We start from the raw sequence: 24,976 nt of genomic DNA, 5'->3' as shown, positions 1-24,976 counted from the left end.
TTTAGGCCACAGGGGCTGCCACCATCACTATATCAACTGGCCACCACATTCCTGGTGGCGAGTAAAATAAATGTGGCGGCAGCATGGAGAAATCCAGTGGCCCCGCCAACGATAAAGGTGATACATAAAATGGATTACTTCTACCAGATGTCGAAATTGACAGCGATTCGAAATGGACAAATGAGCCAATTTATCAAGGTGTGGGACAGATACAAAACATGGAGAGCACAAACTGGAATGGAGCTTGATGCTCCTCAACTAATTGTGCCTCGGATATGAAGACCAAAGACTATGAGAGAAACATACTCCAGATCGATAGAGACTCTAATTCTAATTAACCAGGATAACTGTGTTATAATATTGAATAGCGAGGAACTCCTTTCAAAGGAGATATGGAGGAGGGAGGGGGGAGGGGGAGAACAAGATGGGGCTGCAAGAAAGATAGGTTCTTAGACATCCTGAATGTTAAATGTTAGACTTGATGGCTGTATTATGTTAAATATTTGACTTTTTGATGTTATGTTGTTATACTTCAAGGCATATATAAAATAAAAACAAAATATGGAAAAAAAAATAATCTAAATATTGTGATAAAGGTTCGTATAGAGATTTCCTGCCTGATACTATAGGCCTGCCAGGAGGGTTCTTTATTGACTAACTATTAGAATAACTAATGTAGGGTCTTCTTGAGGATCCACCAACGCGCTCCATTGATCTCTAGTCAGATTATCTACAGGGTTATACCGTTCCTTTTCTAAAGTTGCCACTTCTTTCAACACTAATTGGGAAAATGTCTCTATTGTATGATCCGGGGGACCCGGAGGTAGCCAATAGCAGAAGTTTTTCAACATGGAAGGTAGGCAGGCAGGAACAGTGCTGTGATGGTTGCGTGCTGTGATGGTTGAGTGCTGCTGGCTGACACTGTATCATATGGTTATTTGGCACAACAGCAAATACTGAGCACTGCATATTAAAAAATAAAGATAAAATACAAATCATTTATAGAGGAGTAAATACTGGTGCAATTGCTATAACTCATTAAATTCTAACTGCCAGACCCTCGACCATTCTTCTAACTTTTGGAGATCCCTTCTCATTGTTTCTACTCCCTCCAGGGTATCCACTTGATTGGCTATCTTTGTGTCATCTGCAAAAAGGCAAACCTTTCCTTCTAATCATTCAGCAATATCTCTCACATTAAACAGAATAGGCCCCAGCAGTGACCCCTGAGGAACTCCAGCTCTCACCTTCCTTTCCTCTGAGCAGATTCCATTTACCACCACTCTCTGCCACCTGTCGGTCAACTAGTTTCCTATCCAGTTCACCACTTTTGGTCCTAAGTTCAGCCCTTTCAGCTTATGCATGAGTCTTCTGTGGGGGACCGTATCAAAGGCTTTGCTGAAATCCAAGTAGATTACATCTAGAGCATGTTCTTCATCCAGTTCTTTGGTCACCCAGTCAAAGAAGTCAAGTTTCATTTGGCAGGATTTTCTTTTGGTAAAGCCATGTTGCCTCGGGTCCTGTAACCCGTCAGCTTCTATAAAGTTAACTATCCTTTCTTTCAGCATCGACTCCACTATTTTTCCTACCGCTGACATGAGATTTACCGGTCTGTAGTTTCCCACTTCTTCCCTGTCTCCACTTTTGTGAAGAGGGACCACATCCACTCGTCTCCAGTCTCACGGAACCTTTCTCGTCTCTAAAGATCTATTAAATCTTTAAGAGGTCCCACCAGCTACCTTGGTATACTGGAATGTATCCCATCCAGCCCCATAGCTTTGTCCACCTTCAGATTCTCCAGCTGTTTATAAACTCTTTCTTCCGTTAACGGCGCAGTATTTACTCCCAGATATTCCCTTGGCAGCAGACCGTGGTCCTTCACCAGGATATTCCTCCGTGAACACCGAAGAGAAGTAATTTTTTAGCAAGTTCGCTTTATCCTAATCACTCTCCACATAGCCATTCGCATTATCTTTCACTCTTGCAATTCAATTCCTATCTTTTCTTCTTTCTCCAGTATATCTGAAAAAGGTCTTGTCATCTCTCTCTACATCTTTAGCCATTTTTTCTTCCACTTACGCTAACCGTATTTATTTCCCTCTTAGCTTCTTTGAGTTTAATCCAATAATCTTTTCCGTGATCCTCTCGTGTTCTTTTTTATTTCTTGAACAGAGCCTCTTTTGCTCTTATTTTTTTCAGCTACTTGGTTGGAGACCCATATTGGCTTCCTGTTTCTCTTATCTATCTGCTTATCTCTTATCTATCTATCTGCTGCTTTTGACACTGTTGACCACACCATACTCCTTGATACCCTATCCTCAATTGGATTCCAGGGCCCTGTTCTTTCCTGGTTCTCCTCTTACCTCTCACTTCGCACTTTGTGTTCACTCTGGCGGTTCCTCTTCAACTTCCATCCGCTTTCAGTTGGTGTCCCACAGGGTTCTGTCCTTGGACCCCTCCTTTTCTCCATCTATACCTCTTCCCTTGGTACCCTGATTTCATCTCATGGCTTTCATTACCATCATTATGCAGATAACTCTCAGATCTACATCTCCACACCTGAAATCTCGCCCGTAATCCAGGACAAAATTTCATCCTGCTTGTCTGACATTGCTGCTTGGATGTCTCAACGCCATCTGAAGCTAAAAATGACTAAAACTGAACTTCTTATTTTTCCCCCTAAATCCACCTCCCCTCTTCCCCCATTCTCTATCTCTGTTAATGGCTCTCACATCCTCCCTGTCTCCTCGGCTTGTAACCTTGGAATCATCTTTGATTCCTCTCTCTCCTTCTCTGCGCATATTCAGCAGATCGCTAAAACCTGTCGTTTCTTTATCTACAACATTAGCAAAATCCACCCCTTCCTTTCTGAATACGCTACCAGAACCCTTATCCAAACCCTTGTCACCTCTCGTTTGGATTATTGCAATTTACTTCTCACTGGTCTTCCTCTCAGCCATCTCTCTCCTCTCCAGTCTGTCCAAAATTCTGCAGCGCGACTCATTTTCTGCCAAAATCGTTATACCCACACTAGTCCACTCCTCAAGTCACTTCACTGGCTCCCTGTCCGCTTCCGCATACAATTCAAACTTCTCTTACTGACCTTTAAATGCATCCATTCTGCAGCCCCCCATTACCTCTCCGCTCTCATCTCTCCTTACATTCCTCCCCATGAACTCCGCTCATTGGACAAATCTCTCTTGTCGTCCCCCTTCTCCTCCACCACTAACTCCAGGCTTCGTCCCTTTTCCCTCGCGGCACCTTATGCTTGGAATAGACTTCCTGAGTCTGTACGTCTAGCTCCATCTGTACCTGTTTTCAAATCTATGCTGAAAACCCACCTTTTCACCACTGCTTTTGGCTCCTAGCTACTACTCAATTACCTCCCCTTGTTCCTTCTTACCCTGTACTTCCCTCGCCCTTAATTGTCTTGTCTGTCTGTATTATTTTTAGATTGTAAGCTCTATTGAGCAGGGACTGTCTCTCTATCAGGTGTTCAGCGCTGCGTGCGTCTGGTAGCGCTATACAAATGTTAATAATAATGTTTGTTTACTTTCGTTGCGTAAAGATCAGTTGCCATATTTATACCAGCCTTTAGCTTTGACCACAGATTTTCCACTACTCCTGCGCCTTCCCATGCCAACAGCTCCTTCTTCAGGTATTCCCCCATTTTATCAAAATCAGTATATCTGAAATTCAGTACTTTGAGTTTGTGCGTCCGCATTATGTCTTTGCCCTTATATCAAACCATATGGTGTGTTGATCACTATTACATAGGTGGGCACACTTGGACATTGGAAACGCATCTTCCATTCGTGAGCACTAGATTCAGCATCGACCCTTCCCTCATGGGTTCCATCACCATTTGTCTGAGGAAGGAACTTTTTGATAGGCGTCCACAATCTCCCTACTTCTTTCTGATTCTGCAGATGGGATGTTCCAATCCACATCAGACAAGTTGAAATACAGCAGCATTTCCCCCTTCATATCAATCTTTTGAATATCTTCTATCAGATCCTTGTCTAGCTTCTGTGTTTGTGCTGGAGGTCTGTAGATAACCCCTGTGTGGATACAGGTTTCATCTTCTCTTTCCAGGACAATCCATAAAGCTTCTTCCTTTCCCCAGGTTCCCCACATTTCAGCCGCTCTGATATTGTCTCTCACATACAGTGCCACTCCTCCCCCTCTTTGGCCCTCTCTATCCTTCCTAAAATGATTATAGTCCGGTGTGGTCACATCCCATTCATGGGAATCATTGAGCCACGTCTGTAATAGCAACAATATCCAAGTTTTCTTCAAATATCAGGACTTGCAAGTCTACCTTTTTAACTAGACTACTGGCATTTGTGCTCACTGCTTTCCATTTGTATAGTAAGTTTAGGTGGTTTTCTATATTTAGATGACCTTTCCCTCTGCCATCATGTTTATTCTGGGGGTGACTCTGAATTCACTTGTTTCCTTTTGTCACCCCCGCCTTCTTGTTTAGAAACATACTGTCTGAATTTCTCCCCAAGGATCCTTTTTCCCATCACAGAAAGATGTAGCCCATCATTACAGTAGAGCCTGTTATTTTTCCACGTATTACTCCATGCTCCTATATATCTAAAAGCTTTTTCTTTACACCAAGACTCAAACCACTTATTGAAAGCCACTGTTTTACGTAGTCTTTCCTTTCCCTTCCCCCACATGGGAATTACTTCAGAAAAAGCCTCAGTCCGAACCAAAGATTTCAGTCCCTCTCCATGCTTGTGGAACGCTCTCTGTGCTATAAACTTGCTATTGTTGGCTAGGTCATTTGTCCTCAGGTGAATTACAACATTAGTATTTGAAGCCTTGATCTTGGATCACTTTCAGTATTTGGTCGGTACATCTGGTAGCTGAAGATCCTGGAAAGCATTTCACTAGGTTGGAAACTAAGTGGTGCAAAGAAAAGCTACGAAAATGGTATGGGATTTGTGTTGCAAACCGTACGAGGAGAGACTTGCCGACCTGAACATGTATACCTTGGAGAAAAGGAGAAACAGGGGTGACATGATAACAGATGTTCAAATATTTGAAAGGTATTAATCCGCATACGAACCTTTTCCGGAGATGGAAAGGTGGTAGAACTAGAGGACATGAATTGAGGTTGAAGGGGACAGACTCAGGAGTAATGTCAGGAAGTATTTTTTCAAGGAGAGGGTGGTAGATATGTGGAATGCCCTCCCGCGGGAGGTGGTGAAGATGAAAACGGTAATGGAATTCAAACATGCATGGGATAAACACAAAGGAATCCTGTTTAGAAGGAATGGATTTATGGAATCTTAGTGGACATTGGGTGGCGACGCCGGTATTTGGAGAATAAAACCTGTGCAGGGCGGACTTCTACGGTCTGTGCCCTGAGAAAGGCAGGGACAAATCAAACTCGGAAATACATATAAAGTATTACATACCATGTAAAATGAGTTTATCTTGTTGGGCAGACTGGATGGACTGTTCATGTCTTTTTCTGCCGTCATTTACTATGTTACTATGTAAGTTAAGTGCCTCTAATAATGGAGTGTCTGAGCAGTAAGAGTTTTCTGTTTTTCACCAATCTGTCATTGTTTGGGGGATGTTTCTTGGGTTGTGCTACTTTCATTGCCTTTGGTTCCACCACAGTACTTATTGTTTTCAGCATCATAATGATGCAACGCAGCAAAAGAATTTGTCAGGGGCAAAGGTTGGAAGGGTGAGTGCTTCTGTGTCACAGATCTTAGTCTACCAGAGCCTACTGTGACCCATCTATTCCTCTGTTGTTTCATTCTGTGTGGCAGTGGTGGTGGTAAATTGGCTGGAAATTGAGTGATCCTGGAAGCTGTTTTAGTTGTAGCTAATTCCTTCTTGAGTTTGTTGATCTACAGAAATAGCATTTCAGTAGAATGTTTGATGTGTCGGTGGTCAAAGATATGTAATTGATCCAACACAAGCCTTTCCAAAAATTTTGCTAAGAATTTCAACAAGTTCACAACTTGTTGAGAATCAAGTGCTCCACCTTTCAGCAATGGACAAAGCTGCCTGTTTCAAAGTGGCGGGGATATCCCCTCTGATAGTGACTTGTTCATGATAGAGGATAAAGACTTCAACAAGCCAGCTTTTAAAGATGTAATAATTATCAGAAAATTATCCAAGGAACAACGCAAAGTATTCAACATGCTCATCACAGCCATAACCTGCTCCTTAGAAATTGTAGAAAAGACCAACCTCTTAGACTTCACATTGCTAGACTATTCAGAAAACAGAACTGAATTATTAAAAGAACTTTTAATATCCACTACTTTCTTCTGAAAGAATTAGCAAACTTGTGACACGAAATATCACACAGGTGTGTAACAAAAGATACAGTAGGTAAGTTTTCAACTGTTCTAAATAACTGCTGAAAAGAAGATGCTCTAGCAATAGCTTCATCATAAAAACACGTTTTTTTGCTCTCATAAAAACACGTTTTTTTGCTCTCATGATAGGTATTGAAATGGACAGCGTCCAGCCATTTTCGCCATTCACGCTCTTTCTTTCTAAGCATTTGCTTTAAAGACCTCAACTTATCCATAAACCATGGGACGCTATTTTTTTGTACACACAACAGTCATAATAAATGAAATTTGAGAAAAATGAAATCCGAGTCCGTTAGCTTGCTATAAATTAAAGCTTAAAGACTGTAATTATCACTTAAGGAAAGCCAAAGGACTGTTTTTCACCAATGAAATAAAAATGGCCCCCAACCCAACTAGTGAACTTTATTTGATTTTTTGCAACCTGATGTCTTCCAGTCATGCTACCACAAATTCTTTAGGGCCTTCTGCTGAGAGTCTCTCTTTCTCCTAAAAGATTTCAGATCTTCTAGACTCTTTACCAACTGCCACTTCCCCTGATCTCACTCCTCTTTCAAGTCCTCCAAACTTTCACCTCCAGACATCTACTACCTCTCACTTCACCTTAATTTTACCACTCAAAATCCTAGCCTGTTCTTTGGTTTACTTGGTCCTTATTCCAGCTACAGACTTTTAACATCCCTTTCAAAAACGTTGTCAACTGTGAAGACCACATCATGCCACTTGATTCCTTTCCCTCCCCTTGGTTAAGGATTTCTGAATTAGACCTTTTACCTAAGATTCTGTCTCTAATACTAGACTTTCCTCCGGTCAAGTTCCAGCCCTTTGGAAAACTGCTGTAGGGTGCCAACTTTTAAAGAAACCCTCGTTAGGTCCCCAAGTCCCAGCAAACTACCATTTGGTATCCAATCTTTCTTTCTTATCAAAAGTCATGGAAAAATTGTATTTACTCAAATAGCATCTTTTGTTGAAAAATCTTTTGCTTTTCACCCAAAACAATCTGGTTTCAGTACCCATTTTAGTATGGAAACAGTCTTAGTGACTCTTTTAAGTGAATTCTGTTCCCCTTTAGATAAACAGTGTTGTCCTAGCTGTTTCATTGGATCTTTCTGTCACCTTTAATTTGGTTAACCATTCACTTTTGCACTCTCGTCTCTCTTCCCTTGGTGTAACTGGGACTATGTTGGAGTGTTTCACTTCCTTCCTTTCAGACTAACTGTAATCCCTTCAGAATACTGCCATCAGACTTCTCTATCATGCCTGAGAATTTGATCATGTCACCCCTGTATGGCTTCCAGTTGAAAAGTATATTATTATATTCAAACCTCTTATGCTCACTTTTAAGTTACTTAAGATAGGTCTCCCCCTTTACACCTAGCATCCCTCCCGATCCCATATTCCTCAGCTCGTTTGTTTCACTCTTTAAATGACCATCATCTGGTATTACCTAGTCCAAAATAGGTTCTTTTGGACTCAGACATCAAGCTTTCTATTTTGCTTCCCCGTCCTTATGCAATTCTTTACCCCTTTCCATTCGAGCCGATCAGTCCCTTGAAAACTTGTCTCTTCCATCTTGCATTTGATCATTCATAGTCAGATTGCAATCTTGTATCGCTGGGTTTATGCTGTTTCAGTCTTTTCCCCTTATCCTCCTCCTCTCCTTCTCTCCTGTCTTTACAGTCACTTCTTTTCTTTTACTTTCCCTGCTTTTCCTTTGGTCTGATTGGTTTGTGTGAATTGAATTCTGCTCTTTCCTGTCAAAATGTATAGTTCCTTTTTCTCAGTAAACTTGTATTTTTAGATTGTAAACTGCCTTGATCTGCAAGTTAACAAAGGCGGTATAGCAAGTGTGAATAAACTATAATGCCCAGATGAGACTATTAACTAACTCATGCATAAAAAGGATTTTTTTTATATGCTTCAAAACTATCATCTTATGCTGATTCTTTCAGAAGCACATGCTTTTTACACTCCATCACAAAGGAAAACTGAAGTCCTCTGCATTTTATGGTTCGAAGCTTCTGTTTAAGCAATAAAGTCCATGCAAGTGAGTTACTTACGAACATCTATTAGACCCTCAGAGGATTGCTTCTGTACTTTACTCTTTTTGGATCAGTTATTAGATTACTAATATCTCTCCTGTAGAGAGCTAGTGAGTTTTCATTGTGCTTCATACTAATATACTTATTCTAATAGTCTGACCTTAGAAACTACTAATGCAAAGGGAGTAATATTTACTCATGCATAGTATGTTACATGCTGCTAGGAAATTTACATAGTAGGCTTTGGTTCCCTACGAAGCTATGGATGATGTAGTACTTACACCAATCCCAAAAAATTCGGAGTCTTACTTATCTGAGGTTGGCAACTATCGTTCAATGGCATCCATCCCACTTTTTATTAAAATAATAGAAGGCTATGTCACAGAACGATTAGTCGACTACTTGACACAGTATGATGATCCATTAGGATTTAGAATGAATTCTAGCATGGAAACAGTGATAGGTTGGTTGTGCATGGGAAAATGTTGGGTATAGGGCAGTGTGCTGCTATCCTACAATTCGATCTCTCGAGCGCTTTCAATTTAGTTGATTGGGATATCTTGACTTCTATATTCTATCAGTGTGGTATCCAAGGTAAAGCGCTACCGTGTTTTGGTTTTTTTTTTTAAACATCAAAGTTATATGGTCAAAAAAAGATGGTGTGTTTTCAGAGAAATGGATAGAACCGTGTGGAGTTCCACAGGGCTCGCCTTTTTTTACTGGTGCGCTTCAATTAATGCGATCTTTGGGCATTTTTTTAGACTATCATGACTATACATTTTATTTACACAGATATTACAGTATTTTTACTATGTCTACCAACTTGGGAAGGGACTATCTCAGATTCAGTTTTGTATGGAACAAATAGAACTGGATTTCTATCCATCGTTTAAAATTAAAGAGCAAACCAAATTTCTTTGGATAGGAACTACTAATGGCACAAGATATAGACAGAATTTCACTATTGGAAATAATCTGTTCTCTTTATATTTAAATTCAAAATTTTTAGGAGTGGTGTTAGATAACATATTATCCATGTAATATCACGTATCCTCTGTAATGAAAAAAATGTTTCTATGTTCTTAAGAAGTTGAGTCCTATTAAAACATTTTTTTTAACTGGATACATTTAGAATTTTGGTCTCTTCTATTATCTTGCTTTGATTACTGTAACATGGTGTTAATTTGCTGTTCTAAAACATTAATTAACTGCTTACAATTATTACAGAATACAGTGGTTAGATTAATTTTTGGTTTGTCAAAATATGATTCAGTTAAAAGTTATTATTCAACATTACATTGGCTACCGATTATAGCCTATATTCACTTTAAGGTAAATGTTAGTTTTCAGAATTTTGTTGGTGAAGTTTCCCTTTATATCAAATCAATTCTTGTATACTGCTAATATCCCCTTTCCAGAATTCAGTGCAGTTTACATTCTAGGTGAGACAAAAGCCAGTAATGTTAGTGTGAGGTATGAGAACAAAACATTTTTTACATAATGCTGTGTCTAAGTATAACACTCGTAATCAGTATCTCTTACGCTTTCCAGATCTAACCAAATTAAAATCAGTCAAACACTTCTGTTTCGATACCCTACCAGATGGCTTCACTATGGAATTCTTTACCGTCATTAAGAACTTGCCGACATTAATATTTAGAAAAAGGTTGAAAGCTTACCGATTTTGATGTGGGATGATGTGGGTCTTACAACTTCTGACTTTAAAAGATAGAATTGTATTTATTTTTTTAATTAACTATTTAGCATTATAATTCCTGGATATTTTGATCTGGTTTCTTTCTATTGTGATCCATCCTTGAACTATAGAGGTAAAAAGCAGAATAGAAGTTCTGGTATAATGTAACATAACATCATAAAGCATGTATTCTAAAATACTTGAATTACCCAGTTCCAGAATTGAAAGTTAATGTCTTACTGATGCTGAGCCTAGACCACATTCTAACAGATTTCCTTGTACCTCAGATTACTTTTTTCTTTTTAGTAGTGAAGCTCCCGATCTGTAGTGTAGTGATTGATGTGACATTTTATACCTTGCTGTGACAGAACTATAGACTAATGATCGGAACATCAAGCTGTGATTTGTGAACTTTGGTTTGGGAGGGAGTATATAGTTACGCTGTGCTGGTAATTCTGGTTGTGTAGTCATGATGCATTACTTTACATCTGTAAACAAATGGCGGCTTGGTTCCTCCTTCCATTTGAAAAATGTCACAAGCCATTGGTGGCAATTTGAATTTTTCCAAAGCACTATTTATAATTTTTTGCGCTTGTTTACATTATCAGCAGTATACATTATCTAGTTTACCTGCAGTATGTTCAGATAGGGAGCACTTTGGTGATCAGCACTAGGCATCATCAGGTGGTATACTTGGTACTGATTAAGTAAATACTTTCCTTCAATTTTGTTTTAAATGTGTGTATTTTTTAGAGTGTAAAATTGTTTATGCTCATAAATACTTTACACATTTAAAGTAAAAGTGAAATTGAACAAAAAAGTTAAACACAAAAGGAAAAATGAAATATAAACTAATTTTCCCCAGCATACCTCCAGGGCTGATGTATTTCAGAGGAGGAACCTGTGCAGAGCACAATGTGAGGCTTTTGTTTCATAGTGCTTGTATTTCCACCTTGTTGCCTGGAGACACTGTATTTAAGATGCAGGTATTCTTGGCTTTATGAAGAAACTCAGGTTGAGTTGAGCAAGTGAAGGGGAAAGGGGAGAATCTGGAATGTATGTAATTTCAGGGAAGTATTGTCTATGATGGAGAGGAACTGTATACTTGTAGTGGAAAATACATTATTTGAAATGTTTTATTTTGCTCAAATAGTCCTGGCTCCTTCCAGCTCAGTTGGAACCAGTGCCTGGTTGCTGATGCCATGAGTCTTTACACCCATGGTCCTTAAGCCAGTAGTTATGCACCAAGGCTTCTTCTGGAGCCCTGTAAATGTAGCTACCAGGTTGCCCTGCTTTCCTAGGGCTATGAACACTGCCTCTGCAGCACTCCCAACACCAGTGACCCATCAACTCAAAGTGGGGATCTTCCTATGGAAGAGCACAGCACTTGATTTTATGTTATAATACTTACATTCTACTTCTCTGACCAACAGGACCATTCAAGATGGTTTACAAAAACATCCATAAAAACAAATAAATTCCCGAAGAACACAGCCCTTCAAATCTTGATGGGTTCAAAAACTACCTTCAACTAAGCCCACAGTATCCCTTTCCACTGAACCACCAGGCTGGCCCCTTATATGTAACATTTTTTTTCAATTTGTGAAAGCCCAATACACTGTTTACTCATTAGTGACACATACTGGTTGAAATTTGATCCTCGTGTGTAACTCTGAAATGCTATCACTGTTACTAGGAATTCAAAATGCTTCTGTTATAGAGCTACCATACTAAAAATAAAACTGAAATATCATGCAAGGTGGTAGTTGTCAGAATTTACCTATCTTTTTTGTTTTGTTTTGTTTTGTTCTTAGGGTTCCGCAGTCTTGGACTACTTGGATATATGGCTACTTCATGCCTGAAGAGGTTGATTGACAGCTAATCATTAAGAGTCTGGACTGGTTACAGATGCTGTGTTAGATGTAAGCAGCACAATTCTTTACCCAGATTTCTCATACTCCCTTTCCTACTGAGGCTTTCCTGGAGGTTTTTACTACCAATTTGTTGAACAAGAGGAGCATATCTCTTCACTGCGGCAAACTGTCCAAAGCTTCAAGTAACTGGTTAAAGGAGAACTGAACTGCTGACTTGTTTCTAGAGAGTTAATCAGAAGTCAAGAAAGGACTTGGCCTAATTTATATTGCTTTGCACTTTTATCTCTGACTAAAAGAAAAACATTCTCCAGTAAAGATTGGGTGCCAAACACATTTCCAAAGGTACAGAGCTTTGCTTTAAAGTCATTCTTTTTACACTCTGCAAATTTGGAAGACACATTTTGTTTAACACAAGGGATGAGCAATTACAAATTTCTCAGCAAATCATTCATTTCATTTTCTGCATCAATAATGTCTTCTAACTTAGCTACTTTTCAAAAGGTTGTAATAATCTGATTAGTTGTATGGTATTGTCTTTCTTTTGTGAATCTGTGCTCTGTACCTCCAGGTGTCCAAGCGTTTTTTTTTCTCTGATGTATGGTGTAGTAAAATCTCTCCATGTGTGCTTGCCTCAGCAATTCAGATATACGCATGTAAATATAATATACATAACAGTTTCAATCCCTAGGTGTTGGGAGTCAAGGTATCCTAGCACTAAGTGCTGATGCAAATTATGTGCTTGGCATTGGAATTCCAGCTGCTGGAACCAAAGGGTTAATAGCAAGACTCGCTATCCCTCCAAAATAAGGAGGTTTTGCAGTATTCCTTAGGATTTTTTAAAATAAAACTGACATGTTTTAAATTGTAATTTCTAATTTTTTAGAAGGTTAAATGTTTAATTTATATTCCATTTGTCATTTGCAACAGTATTTACACTAGGTCTTTTCTATTGTATTTAACACTTTTAGTGTGAGGGAAATTAAATTTAAGGTATTTACAGGTCAGAAGAGTCTAAGACAATTGGCTACTATTGGACACTAGGATAGCATGGAATTTAGTATTTATCACTATTGTTACTTACATTAAGACAACAGAGAACCAATTTCTGCTGTGCTGGCGTACTTTCAGTGTTTTTGGGACTCTTTTACATAAATGTTGGAAGATATGTGGTTAGAATATTGGCATTTAGGATCACAGTCGAGCACATCACCCACAGTCCAGGTATTAAGCATGCAAAATTCTGGATCTCACGACAACAATCCAGAAAAAACCTAAGTGCTACTACATTAGATCAAGGAATTGATTTTTTTTTCCGCTTTTACAGGTTATTGTTGTGAAGTGAAGCATTGGGACAGAGCTTTGGTTTTGCAAATACCAATCATTGATATTTTGGCCGATCTGTAGTTTACCTTCGTGGTAGTTGATTTGCTCCGTGATTGCACCATAGGTAAAGGTGTTCACATCATTTTTGGAGGCAGTTTTGACACTATCAGCTTTGCCTGTAAACTTATCCATACCTGAACAGACAGTGATAGGCTTGGCTGATCTGGTCAAGCAAACCTCCGGGCGACTATAAACTTATGAAAGAAGCTGATGACTTACATTGTGACGTAATGAGTGATAAGATAGAAAACAAACACCACGTATGTATGCATGTAGTGGACCAGGAGTATAGCCCCTTGAGTTTTCTTTACTTCCACAGTTGCCTGGTTGTACTTGGTGCCCCACTATCCTTTGGATTGACAGTGCAGTTCATTGTAGGTGTATAACACAATAAGAGATTATTTAGGGCAGCAGTGCTCATATTGATTTTTGGGACCTTCTAGCCAATCTGGTTTTTCAAGATATACCTAATGAAGTGTATTTGAGGTATATTTACACTTTTTTAAATCCAGTTCATGCAGATAATTTCTTGTATTCATTATGGAAATTGAGGACTAGGTTGACTTGAGTGAGGGGACCAAGAACTAGTGAGAGCATCACTGATTTAGGAGGACATAAGCACAATAAAGGGAAGCGATGGCCATGTTTTGTTCTGGTTCAAATGTAATTTTTATTTAGTCCTTTTGACACAACTTTATTTTTTTTTAACTATGCATGTTGACCATTAAATTAGAAATCGCCTATTAAATAACCAAATTGTTTCTAAAATGCAAATTATGCATCTGTTTTATCCTTTACATTGAGAAAGGGTTTGGGATCAACTGTATTGTTTTTATTTTAAGTTTATAAGCTCCCTTTAGATATTAGGACTGTTTCTAAGAGAATATCAGACTTGTAAGGAAAGATGATAAAAAATCGGTTTTCCTAATAACATAACTGTAAAACCCTGCTGTTTGGTAAGCTTGACAGTTTGTAAAGTAGCTTACTATTTCCCTTTTGCCTAAAAGCTTTAAAAATGAAGTATCTGCTGTTGCAGCCCTAAAGAAAAAAAGTTATCTTGTGTATAATGAATGAAGTCCACTTTTATGCATGTGCGAGATGAAATTCATGTTTTACCTTGGGAAATAATGGCATCTGACTTTCATTCTAAACCGTTTGATTGTGTTTTGTGTAACATACCAGTGGACTTTGTGATTGGCACCCAAGGGACTCTGATTCCTGGGATTAATGATAGTGATCCCTCGCACTCTGGACTTTGTTTTGCTAATCCTAACTGAGCAACTGTACATTATTGCTATATTAATGTTTCAAAGCACTGGGGTAGTAGAATTCTAACTTGTAATTATGTTTGCCAATTATCTGTTTGAAAAAAGTTTTGTGTATGAACAGCTTATTGAAACTTAAATTGTACAGATATTGTTTATGATCTAAAGCTTTGTACTGTGGAATGTGCTTAATAAAAAAAAAGTTTGAAGTTTGTGTATAGGAAATAAATTAGTACAGTAATGTCTTCCAAATAAAACTTCCAGTGGTAAACATGTAATTATGCATAGGGATAAAAATAAATCAGTATTTGATATTATATTGCACCAAATAGCATTTCAGGGAAAAATATTTTCTCTGTACAATGGTTTTGGAACTGCACAATAGAAATGTGAACGTGTTGAAAGCACCACATGTCAAAAAAAGTGTGTTTTTTTTCTTACAGCACAATGAATGCAAAATGTGTGATGTTCTAATTGGCATATTATTGGCTAAACAGGCTGTACAAATATTTTAAGGGTGAACAAAGGAGAAAAAAACCCCCCAAGGAATTTTGATTTTGTTCTAAAAATGGGTGCCCTTTACAAATGGCAGAAAATAGGCTATACAGAAGAGCCACAGACATGCTAATTGAGAGGGTAATTTTCACAGTTTGGCACATAAGCCAATTTATATGGAAAAATTTCCCACCTAGATATGTGGGTAAACAAGCACGTGTACACACAAGTTTAACCAGACTGAGCGAAGGCATTTGCAGCGATGGAGTTGAGAAGGGGTTAAGCATAGAAATGCATTTGCAGCGATGGAGTTGAGAAAGGGTTAAGCATAGAAATGCTGACTTCAGAAAATGTATAAATTAACCTGGGACAACTGTACTTGACCAAAAATCATTTGAAATGTAAGCACAGATTCTGTGGAGTAATTTTAAAACAGTATGTGGATACTTTTGTATTGAAAATTCATCTGTGTGTATGGGAAAAGTATATGCATGCTTTTTTGTGTATAAACTTACCCCCTAAGTGATACACAGAAATGTGTTAATGCTTATGTAAGCCTGCTGTATTACTAGTATTTCAGCCTTATAGGCAAGGCCTTCAGTGCAAATATCCTTTGCAGTGTCCTATATGTACATAAGTCTGTCTCCTGCCACCATCTTCCAAGTTCTGACTGCCTTCATCACTGCAGCCTCCAACTCTGTACTTTTATGTTGCCTTGAAGCCATGCCTCCCATATCAGTCTGGAGTCACTAATAAAATGTATACTTCCTTGAACTTGTGCTGTGCTGTTGGTGTGGCACAGTGATATCTGTCCATCATTATTGGTGTTTTGTTGTTATTAACATGGTGTGTGTTTATATGGTTTTCTATGAAATGGTGTTCTTAGAGCAGATATATAGTGTGTCTATGACCCAAAGCAAATGCATACAGAAATTACAGCTTGTAGAGACTCAGCAAAGTGCTTCTGAGTAAAAACATGAAGACACTAAGGGGTACTTTACTAAAGCGTATTGCACACTAACAAGATTAGTATGTACTAAATGTTGTGCGTCTTATACCTATAGCTCATGTTGTACTTATCCCACACTAATTTCCATTAGCACATGCTAAACTTTAGTAAAAGGGCCCCTTAATTTGTTGAGGTGTCTTTTTACTAAGCTGTGATGCCACAGCTTAAAATTGCATTCTGTGGTAAATTGCAAATGCTAAAAAAATATTTATTTTTTTAGCCAATGAATTGTTTCTGCACTAATCACGTCTGCATTACTGTGTGCTAATGGATTAGCATGTGAGCCTTTACAGCCAGGGCTCGTTAATTTTTGTTAATGGCTGTACGGTAATTGCAACATTCCATATCATCATGCTGATCAATCCATAGACTGGTGGGTTGTGTCCATCTACCAGCAGGTGGAGATAGAGAGCAAACTTTTGCCTCCCTATATGTGGTCATGTGCTGCCGGAAACTCCTCAGTATGTTCTCTATCTCAGCAGGTGGTGGTCACACACAGCAGCAGCTCTGGCTAGGCCTCCAAGCCTAATTTTTAGGTTTTGTTGAGTGCCTGGGGTTGAGGGCTCTTCTTGAGCAAGTGCAAACCTGGTGGCGCCAGGTCCCTCCTTTTCTCCCCCCTCCCGCTGGCTCCGTTAAAAAAAAAAAAAAAATTTTGAACGTCCTTAAAGGCGTTTATTTCGATGTTTATTTAAACGTTTATTGCAGCTACTCACTGGGACACCAGGTGTTACAGCTCGGAGCGGAAAGCAGGTAATTTTACCTTTTATAGCGGGCAGGGGTTCCCCGATTGATCTCCACGTGGCCTATGGCGTCAGGAGGGCGAGGGCGCAAAGAGTCGCTCCCCGGATCGCTTGGGCGCTTCTAGAGGGGATGCGGGGGTCTTAAAGTCTGATTCGCCCTTGTGGGGTGACAGTTTCGTGACCGATGAGTGTCCCGGTCCTTCCTCCGGTTGGCGGTTTTTCCCGCCATAAACGCCCATTCCCCGCTGCTCGCCTCCGCCATCTTGGCCGGCCACGCGGCTCGGACGGCTTCTTCTTGGGCCGCCATTGAGGTGGGAGACATTAATGCCATGAACGCCCTTAATTTGGGCGACGGCACAAAGCGGCTAAAGTTAAGCGCCGTTCTTCCCGCGCGGCTCCTTCGCGGAGTGTCGCGCGGACGCCATCTTGGATGCGCAGCATGTCTCTCCCCCGCTCTTGCGAGCGCCGGTTGAGGGTGCGTCTAGGGCTGTAGCCCAGGCTGCGGAAGTGCACAGTCTGGGGGGTTTCTCCCCGAGTTTGTTTTGCTGCTGCATCAGGCCTTCCTTATGCAAAACGCTGCCCCTGCTCCCTCGTCTGGTAAAGAGGTTGAGGCTCCCGGAGGTAACGCCCTCGGGTTGATTCCCAGGCCTTGGAGGACTTTGTCTCCTCCGATGTAGATGAGGGCAGCGTATCTGAGTTCTCCCAACGGTCCTTTGCGGATTCCTTGGAGGAGACGGATCCCCGCTCGGATGGAGCGGATGACCCCTCTGCAGCGCGGCTCTTTAGCTCAGAGGATTTGCCCAACCTGTTAGTGCAGGCCATGGGCATTTTGAAGATTTCCTCTCCGGAGGACGTCTCTCCCTCAGCCCTGTTGGCTCTGCCATTATGCTGGGGACGAAGCGCCCGCCTAGAACCTTCCACGTGCATGATGCCATGCACACCTTAATTTCGGCTCAATGGGATGTCCCGAAGCGAGCCTTAAGTGGCTAGGGCTATGTCCCGCCTCTATCCTTTGCCTGAAAGTGAACGTGAGGCCTATCTGTGGCCTACCGTGGATTCTTTAATCACTGCGGTGACTAAGAAAACGGCGTTGCCGGTGGAAGGTGGCACGGCCCTAAAGGACGCCAAGACAGAAGATTGGAGGCGGCTTAAGGTCGTCCTTTGAGGCGGCTGCTTTAAGTTTGCAGGCCTCAGTTTGCAGCTCCTATGTGGCCAGGACGTGCCTGACTATGGTGCAGCGGGCTTCCCCCTCGGATCCTTCCTTGAGGGCTGATTGGCCGGCCCTGGAATCGGGCTTAGCCTATTTGGCAGACTTGCTGTATGATGTCTTGAGGGCCTCAGCTAAAGGCATGGCTCAGACAATCTCTGCGCGGCGGTGGCTTTGGCTGAAGCATTGGTCTGCTGACCACGCCTCTAAATCCCGCCTGGCTAGATTGCCTTTAAAGGCAAGCTGCTCTTTGGGGTCGAGCTGGACAAAATCGTGACCGATCTCGGCACGTCTAAGGGCAAGAAGTTACCAGAGGTCAGGGCTCGGGCTAGTACTCGCCCCCGGTACCTCCAGAGGACGGTTTCAGGAAGCCCGTCGGTACCGCCCGGGCAGGTCGGGCTCCTCTGCCCCCTCTTCCTTCAAGAGGAACTTCTCCCCCAAGCAGCATTCCTTTTGCAGAGACCGCCGTCCCGGAGGTGCTCCCTCCGGTCCTCCCCCAGGGTCTCGTACCCAATGACGGGGCCTGGTCCACGCCCAGTGCAGATTGGAGGATGGCTGTCCTCGTTTCTGGGCGAGTGGACCACAATAACTTCAGACGCTTGGGTGCTGGAAGTCATCAGAGACGGCTACAAGCTAGAGTTCTGCCGACCCTTAAGAGACGGGTTGTACTCTCTCCCTGCAAGTCTCCGGTCAAAGCTGTGGCAGTGCAGCAGACCTTGGACAACCTGATCCGCCTGGGTGCGGTCGTTCCGGTGCCAGAAAATCAGCTTGGCAAGGGGCGTTACTCCATTTACTTTGTGGTACCAAAGAAAGGAGGTTCTGTACGGCCTATCCTCGACCTCAAAGGGGTCAATCGGGCCTTGAAAGGTCGGCACTTTCGCATGGAGACTCTCCGCTCTGTTATAGCGGCAGTGAAGGCAGGGGAGTACCTGGCATCCTTGGACATCAAGGAAGCGTACTTGCATATTCCCATCTGTCCTCCTCATCAACGCTTTCTGCGTTTTGCAGTCCTGGGCCGACACTTCCAGTTCAGAGCCCTCCCGTTCGGGTTGGCTACTGCTCCGCGGACCTTCTCCAAAGTAATGGTGGTCATCGCGGCCTTCCTGAGGAAGGAAGGAGTACAAGTCCATCCTTATCTGGACGACTGGTTGATCCGAGCCCCCTCTTATGCAGAGTGCGGCAAAGCTGTGAACCGGGTGGTTGCTCTTTTGAGCTCCCTGGGGTGGATCATCAACTGGGAGAAAAGCCAGCTGCGCCCAACTCAGTCCCTGGAGTATCTGGGAGTTCGATTCGACACCCAAGTGGGCAGAGTGTTCCTGCCAGACAATCGGATTGTCAAGCTTCAGGCTCAGGTGGACCAGTTCCTAGTAGCCTCTCCTCTTCGGGCTTGGGACTATGTGCAGCTGTTGGGCTCTATGACGGCCACGATGGAAGTAGTGCCCTGGGCCAGGGCTCATATGAGACCACTACAACACTCTCTTGCTGCAGCGCTGGACTCCGATGTCGGAGGATTATGCTGTGCGCCTTCCCTTGGACCCAGCAGTGCGCAAGGCGCTGAGCTGGTGGACGCAGACAGACAAGTTGTCTGCAGGAATGCCTCTGGTGACCCCGGAGTGGATTGTCGTCACGACGGACGCCTCTTTGTCGGGCTGGGGAGCCCACTGCTTGGGAAGGACAGCGCAGGGGCTCTGGTCTCCTGCAGAGGCAAAGTGGTCTATCAACCTCCTGGAACTCAGAGCCATTCGGTTGGCGCTTTTGGAGTTCATCCCAGTACTGGCGTTGAAGCCAGTACGGGTCCTGTCGGACAATGCCATGGCTGTGGCCTATGTCAACCGCCAGGGAGGTACCAAGAGCGCCCCTCTAGCCAAGGAGGCCATGAATTTATGCCAGTGGGCGGAAGCGAACCTGGAACAGCTGTCAACGGCCCACATTGCCGGAGTCATGAATGTCAAGGCGGACTTTCTCAGTCGCCATACCTTGGAGCCTGGAGAGTGGCAGCTATCTGCTCAGGCGTTCTTGGACATCACGAAGCGCTGGGGCCAGCCGAGCCTAGATCTGATGGCGTCATCGGCCAATTGCCAAGTGCCATGCTTTTTCAGCAGAGGACGGGACCCTCGATCCCTGGGAGTAGATGCTCTTCTCCAACAGTGGCCGACACAAGAGCTTCTCTATGTGTTCCCGCCCTGGCCCATGTTGGGCAGGGTGCTAGACCGGGTGGCAAAGCATCCAGGCCGGATAATCCTGGTGGGTCCGGATTGGCCCAGACGTCCCTGGTATGCGGACTTGATCAGGCTCTCAGTCGACGATCCTCTGCGGCTGCCAGTGGAGCAGGGCCTGTTACATCAGGGTCCCGTGGTGATGGAGGATCCCTCCCCCTTTGGTCTTACGGCCTGGCTATTGAGCGGCAGCGTCTGAGAAAGAAGGGCTTCTCAGACAAGGTCATTGCCTCTATGCTGAGAGCGAGGAAGCGCTCTACTTCTACGGCTTACGCCAGGGTTTGGCATACCTTTGCAGCGTGGTGTGAAGCGGGCTCACTTTCTCCCTTCACTGCTCCAATTTCTTCAGTGTTGGCGTTCCTGCAAGAAGGTCTGGAGAAAGGCCTGTCGCTCAGTTCCCTTAAAGTCCAGGTAGCGGCTCTGGCTTGCTTCAGGGGCCGCCTGAAGGGTGCTTCCCTGGCTTCGCAGCCAGATGTGGTGCGCTTTCTCAAGGGAGTTAATCACCTGCGCCCTCCTCTGCACTCAGTGGTGCCTGCGTGGAATCTCAACCTGGTACTAAGAGCCTTGCAGAAGCCGCCTTTTGAACCCTTGTCGAGGGCATCTCTGAAAGACCTGACGTTGAAAGCAGTCTTTTTGGTGGCTATCACTTCAGCCAGAAGAGTTTCCGAGCTCCAGGCACTCTCATGTCGAGAGCCTTTTCTGCAGTTCACTGAGGCAGGAGTGACTATTCGCACAGTGCCTTCCTTCCTGCCCAAGATTGTTTCTCGCTTCCATGTGAATCAGCAGCTCTGTCTCCCTTCCTTTCGTAGGGAGGACTACCCAGAGGAATTCTCTGCTCTCAAATATCTGGATGTGAGACGTGTCATCATCAGATACTTGGAAGTGACCAATGATTTCCGGAAATCGGATCATCTGTTTGTCCTGTTTGCAGGTCCTCGTAAGGGTCTGCAGGCTGCTAAGCCTACAGTGGCAAGATGGGTCAAGGAAGCCATTGCAGCGGCTTATGTGGCCGCGGGGAAGGTGCCGCCTATCCAGCTGAAGGCTCACTCCACTAGAGCTCAGGCGGCCTCGATGGCAGAGGCCGGGTCCGTCTCCTTGGCAGAGATATGCAAGGCGGCAACTTGGGCATCGGCCCATACATTCTCCAAGCATTACCGCTTGACTGTGGCTGCTCGGGCGGAGGCCCGGTTTGGAGCTTCAGTGTTGAGGTCAGGGATTTCAATGTCCCGCCCTGGGTGAGTACTGCTTCGGTACATCCCACCAGTCTATGGATTGATCAGCATGATGATATGGAAGGTAAAATTATGTATCATACCTGATAATTTTCTTTCCATTAATCATAGCTGATCAATCCATAGCCCCTCCCAGATATCTGTACTGTTTATATTCTGGTTGAATTTTAGGTTCAAGTTTAGTCTTCAGTTACTTCAGGAGGACTTCGTGTTCAAGTTTTTTCACTTGGATTCTTCAAGAGTTGAGACGAGTTTGTGTTACAGTGAGCTGCTGCATTCCTCTCCCCTCCGTTTTACGGGGCTGGATTGAGACTTAAATTCTGCCGGCACTCCCTCCCGCTTCGTGCGGCTGTAGGGCAGCTTTGTACCCCTCCCACTTCGACGGTGTTAGGGTCAGTCAGCTCCTCCCGCGGTTGCAGGATAAGCCAGATCCCCCCGCATCGGCGGGGTGGTATCCCTCCCCCGCTCCGCGGGGATGAGCTGGACGGATTCCCCTCCCCCACTTGTGTGGGGATGAGCTGGGTTAATTCCCCTCCCCCGTTTCAGCGGTGGTGAGCTGGGCAGAGTGTCCCTTTGTGGGTGTAATTCTCTAAGTGCTGAGTCCTGCGGATGGAGCTTTGATATCGACATACTGAGGAGTTTCCGGCAGCACATGACCACATATAGGGAGGCAAAAGTTTGCTCTCTATCTCCACCTGCTGGTAGATGGACACAACCCACCAGTCTATGGATTGATCAGCTATGAGTAATGGAAAGAAAATGATCAGGTATGATACATAATTTTACCTTAGTGCATGGCCATAGGAAAATGGAAAATCTGCCATTTTCTGGCTGCGGTAGAAATGGCCTTAGCACAAGGGAAAGACCCATGTAAGGGCATGCTAAGGCCACTTTTTACCACAGCCAGGAAATGGGAGAGATTAAAGAAAAGGAGGATTCTGGGGTAGGAAAATCAGATGAAACATTGTTCTATGGTAAATTAAAGAGAGATCCCTTTATGTAAGAAAGTGGACAAGGGTCACAAACAAGACAAAGCTAGGAATTCAAGGATAAATGAAGGATCACTACAAAAATTGGTGTTCAATTTCTGAAGGAGCATTCACCTTTGCACTTCTGATATCATCATTGCTACCTCTCTTATCCTTTTGTACCACCACCTCTTTGAATCATGGTCTGTTCCCCCCTCCCCACCCAATCTTTCTGCTTTAGTGCCAATTTATTAGTTTAAGGCTTGACTCACTAGGTTTTAGGAAAAAAGCCATTGAGGCTGAGAGAAGATGGTAAGTGCACTAAAGTTTAGCTCTTTTAAGTATGTTGAGGAAAAGGTAAGATATTTCCCTTCTTTAAATCTTTTCATTAAGGAGTTGAATGAATTATCCTAAGTACTATGGTTCAAATGGTGATTTCTCTGCTGCCACCAATTCTCTCCCTTTTCCCCAGATCTCATTTACCCTCCATGACAGGGAAAGCAACAGTGGCACTGCTTAAATGCAGCTATCTAGCTCCTGCTTCATTGGCTCACTATGACTTTTTACCTAATCAGGCCCTGTAGTCATGTGCCATACTTCTTAGTAAGCTGGCAGTTGAGAAAGCAGGCAGCTGCTGATAAGCATTGTTCCTCAGCAACCCTCCAGACCGGTCAAGACGCTTGGGTTATGCATGCCTACCAGCAGAGGGAGACTGAGAACACTAACTTCGAACTGAGTACATGTAACCTGTGCCTAATCTATCTGCAGTATTTTCTCAGTCTCAGCAGAGGGTAGACATGCAGCCTGTGCAGCTTGTCCGGTCTGGTAGGATTTAGATCCCTTGTTGGGAGATTAGCTTCAGTTTTCCTTGGGAGCAGTGTTTAATCCCTGTGCCTGGAATTCTGTGGTGTGCAAGGGGTTGGGTGGTAGGTCCGGTGGGGCCTGCCATTGTCCCCTCTGAGGTGTCACACCTGGGTGGCCGGGTCCCTCCCTCTGTCTGGCTCTCCCTTTTTGGGCAGCGTTGTGTCTTGGCTGCAGTGTTAATCCTGCAGCCTTGAGTGCCAAATAGCTCTTAGCAGCAGCAGGGCTCAAATAAAGTTAAATAAAAAAATAAAGCACACCACGTGAAGAGAGCTGCAGGAGCTGCACTCCGGTGGTTCCAGAGTTGTTCAGCTGTTCTGGGAGAGCTGTGTTCGTGTGTAAGCGCCGGTGAGTGTTTCTCTTTTGTTTTCGCCGGTTTTGTGGTAGTAATCAGTGGTTTATTGGCGTGAACATGTCGGGGTAGCTGCTTCGTTGCCGGCTGTGTGCGCGTTGGGGTTCAGACGCGGTTGGCGGTTCCTGCCGTTTTTGTGTGGAGCCTAAGGCCCAATCTCTCGCTCCGCTGGTGTTGGCGGCGGAGGTGCTCTCGACGGGTTCGCTGGAGGTGGGAGCGGTTCAGGTTGGCGCTCCGGTGGCGGTTCTGATTTTGGCGGGAACCGCCGCCATCTTGGATTCGGGCCTAGTGAGCACTGAGACGGTTGTGGGGCCTCAGGGACTCCCGATTTCGAGTCACTTTGGGGGGGAGGCCTCGGGCAGCATGGGGTTCCCTCCGGAGTTTGGAGTTTGTTTCAGGCCTGGAAGGCGGGACCGTCGTGTGTGGTGCCCCTTGGTCTCGGGACGGGGGGGGGGGGGCTTCCGCTAAAAGACCACGTGTGGAGTGGTCTGAAGATGTAGAGATTTTTTCTCCTCCGGATTCTGAAGGAGATTTTAGCCCTCTGGAGGAGGAGGAGGGGTCTGTTGCAGGTCAGGATGTGGACCTGACGTTGCCAGGGGAAGACCCCTCAGTGGTTCGGATTTTTCACAGGGAGGAATTATCTGAACTCATTGAACAGGTGTCTGCCACTTTAAAGTTTGATCCTGCGGCAGCTCCCATTGGGGATGGGAAGCAGGTGGATCCTTTGGTTAAGGGGATCAGGCGGGTCTCTCGCTCTTTTCCTGTGAATGCATACTTGAGAGACATGATCACGCAGGAGTGGCATTCGCCGGAGGCTCAATGCAAAGTGACTCGGGCTATTGGGACATGAGGGAAGGCGGCCAATGGACAAACCGCAAAGCGGTTTTTCTTCTTCTAGTCAGACGCAGGCATCGCCGCTTGAAGATTTTTTTTTAAAATGTTGGATCAGGTGAGGTGCCGGCCGGGTCGGGTGGCAGAAGAGGGTCGTTTGGTGGGTCGGGGAGGGGGGGGGGCTCAGACGCGAGGGGGGCTCAGGTGCCTGGAGGGGGAGCAGTGAAACGAGGAGAGTCGCGTGCTGGACATGGGTGGAGGGCATGGGGGCGGGGGGAGGGGGTTTACTGGACATGGTTAGATGGCAGGGGAGGGGGGGTTGGACATAGGTGGATGGCAGTTGGCAGGGAGGACAGGAGGGTCGCTGGACATGGGTGGATGGCAGGGGAGGGGGGTTTCTGGACATAGGTGGATGGCAGGGGGGACAGGAGGGTCGCTGGACATGGTTGGATGGA

At 44.0% G+C, this 24,976-nt stretch overlaps 1 protein-coding gene across 1 annotated transcript in view; it reads left to right on the top strand.

Moving 5' to 3' along the window:
- The window catches only part of LOC115476819 (F-box/WD repeat-containing protein 11-like), a 323,530-nt gene extending 308,711 nt beyond the window's left edge, over positions 1 to 14,819 (top strand). Inside the window, 1 exon segment of the mRNA XM_030213393.1 lies at positions 11,903 to 14,819. The gene's annotated coding sequence lies outside the window, so the exon portion shown is untranslated.
- The last annotated feature ends 10,157 nt before the right edge of the window (positions 14,820 to 24,976 follow it).

This window comes from Microcaecilia unicolor, chromosome 8 (genome assembly GCF_901765095.1).
Source record: "Microcaecilia unicolor chromosome 8, aMicUni1.1, whole genome shotgun sequence".
In the NCBI taxonomy this organism is placed as follows: domain Eukaryota; kingdom Metazoa; phylum Chordata; class Amphibia; order Gymnophiona; family Siphonopidae; genus Microcaecilia; species Microcaecilia unicolor.
The sequence above is the reverse complement of the archived record's forward strand: the minus strand, read 5'-3'. Positions and strand labels throughout refer to the sequence as shown.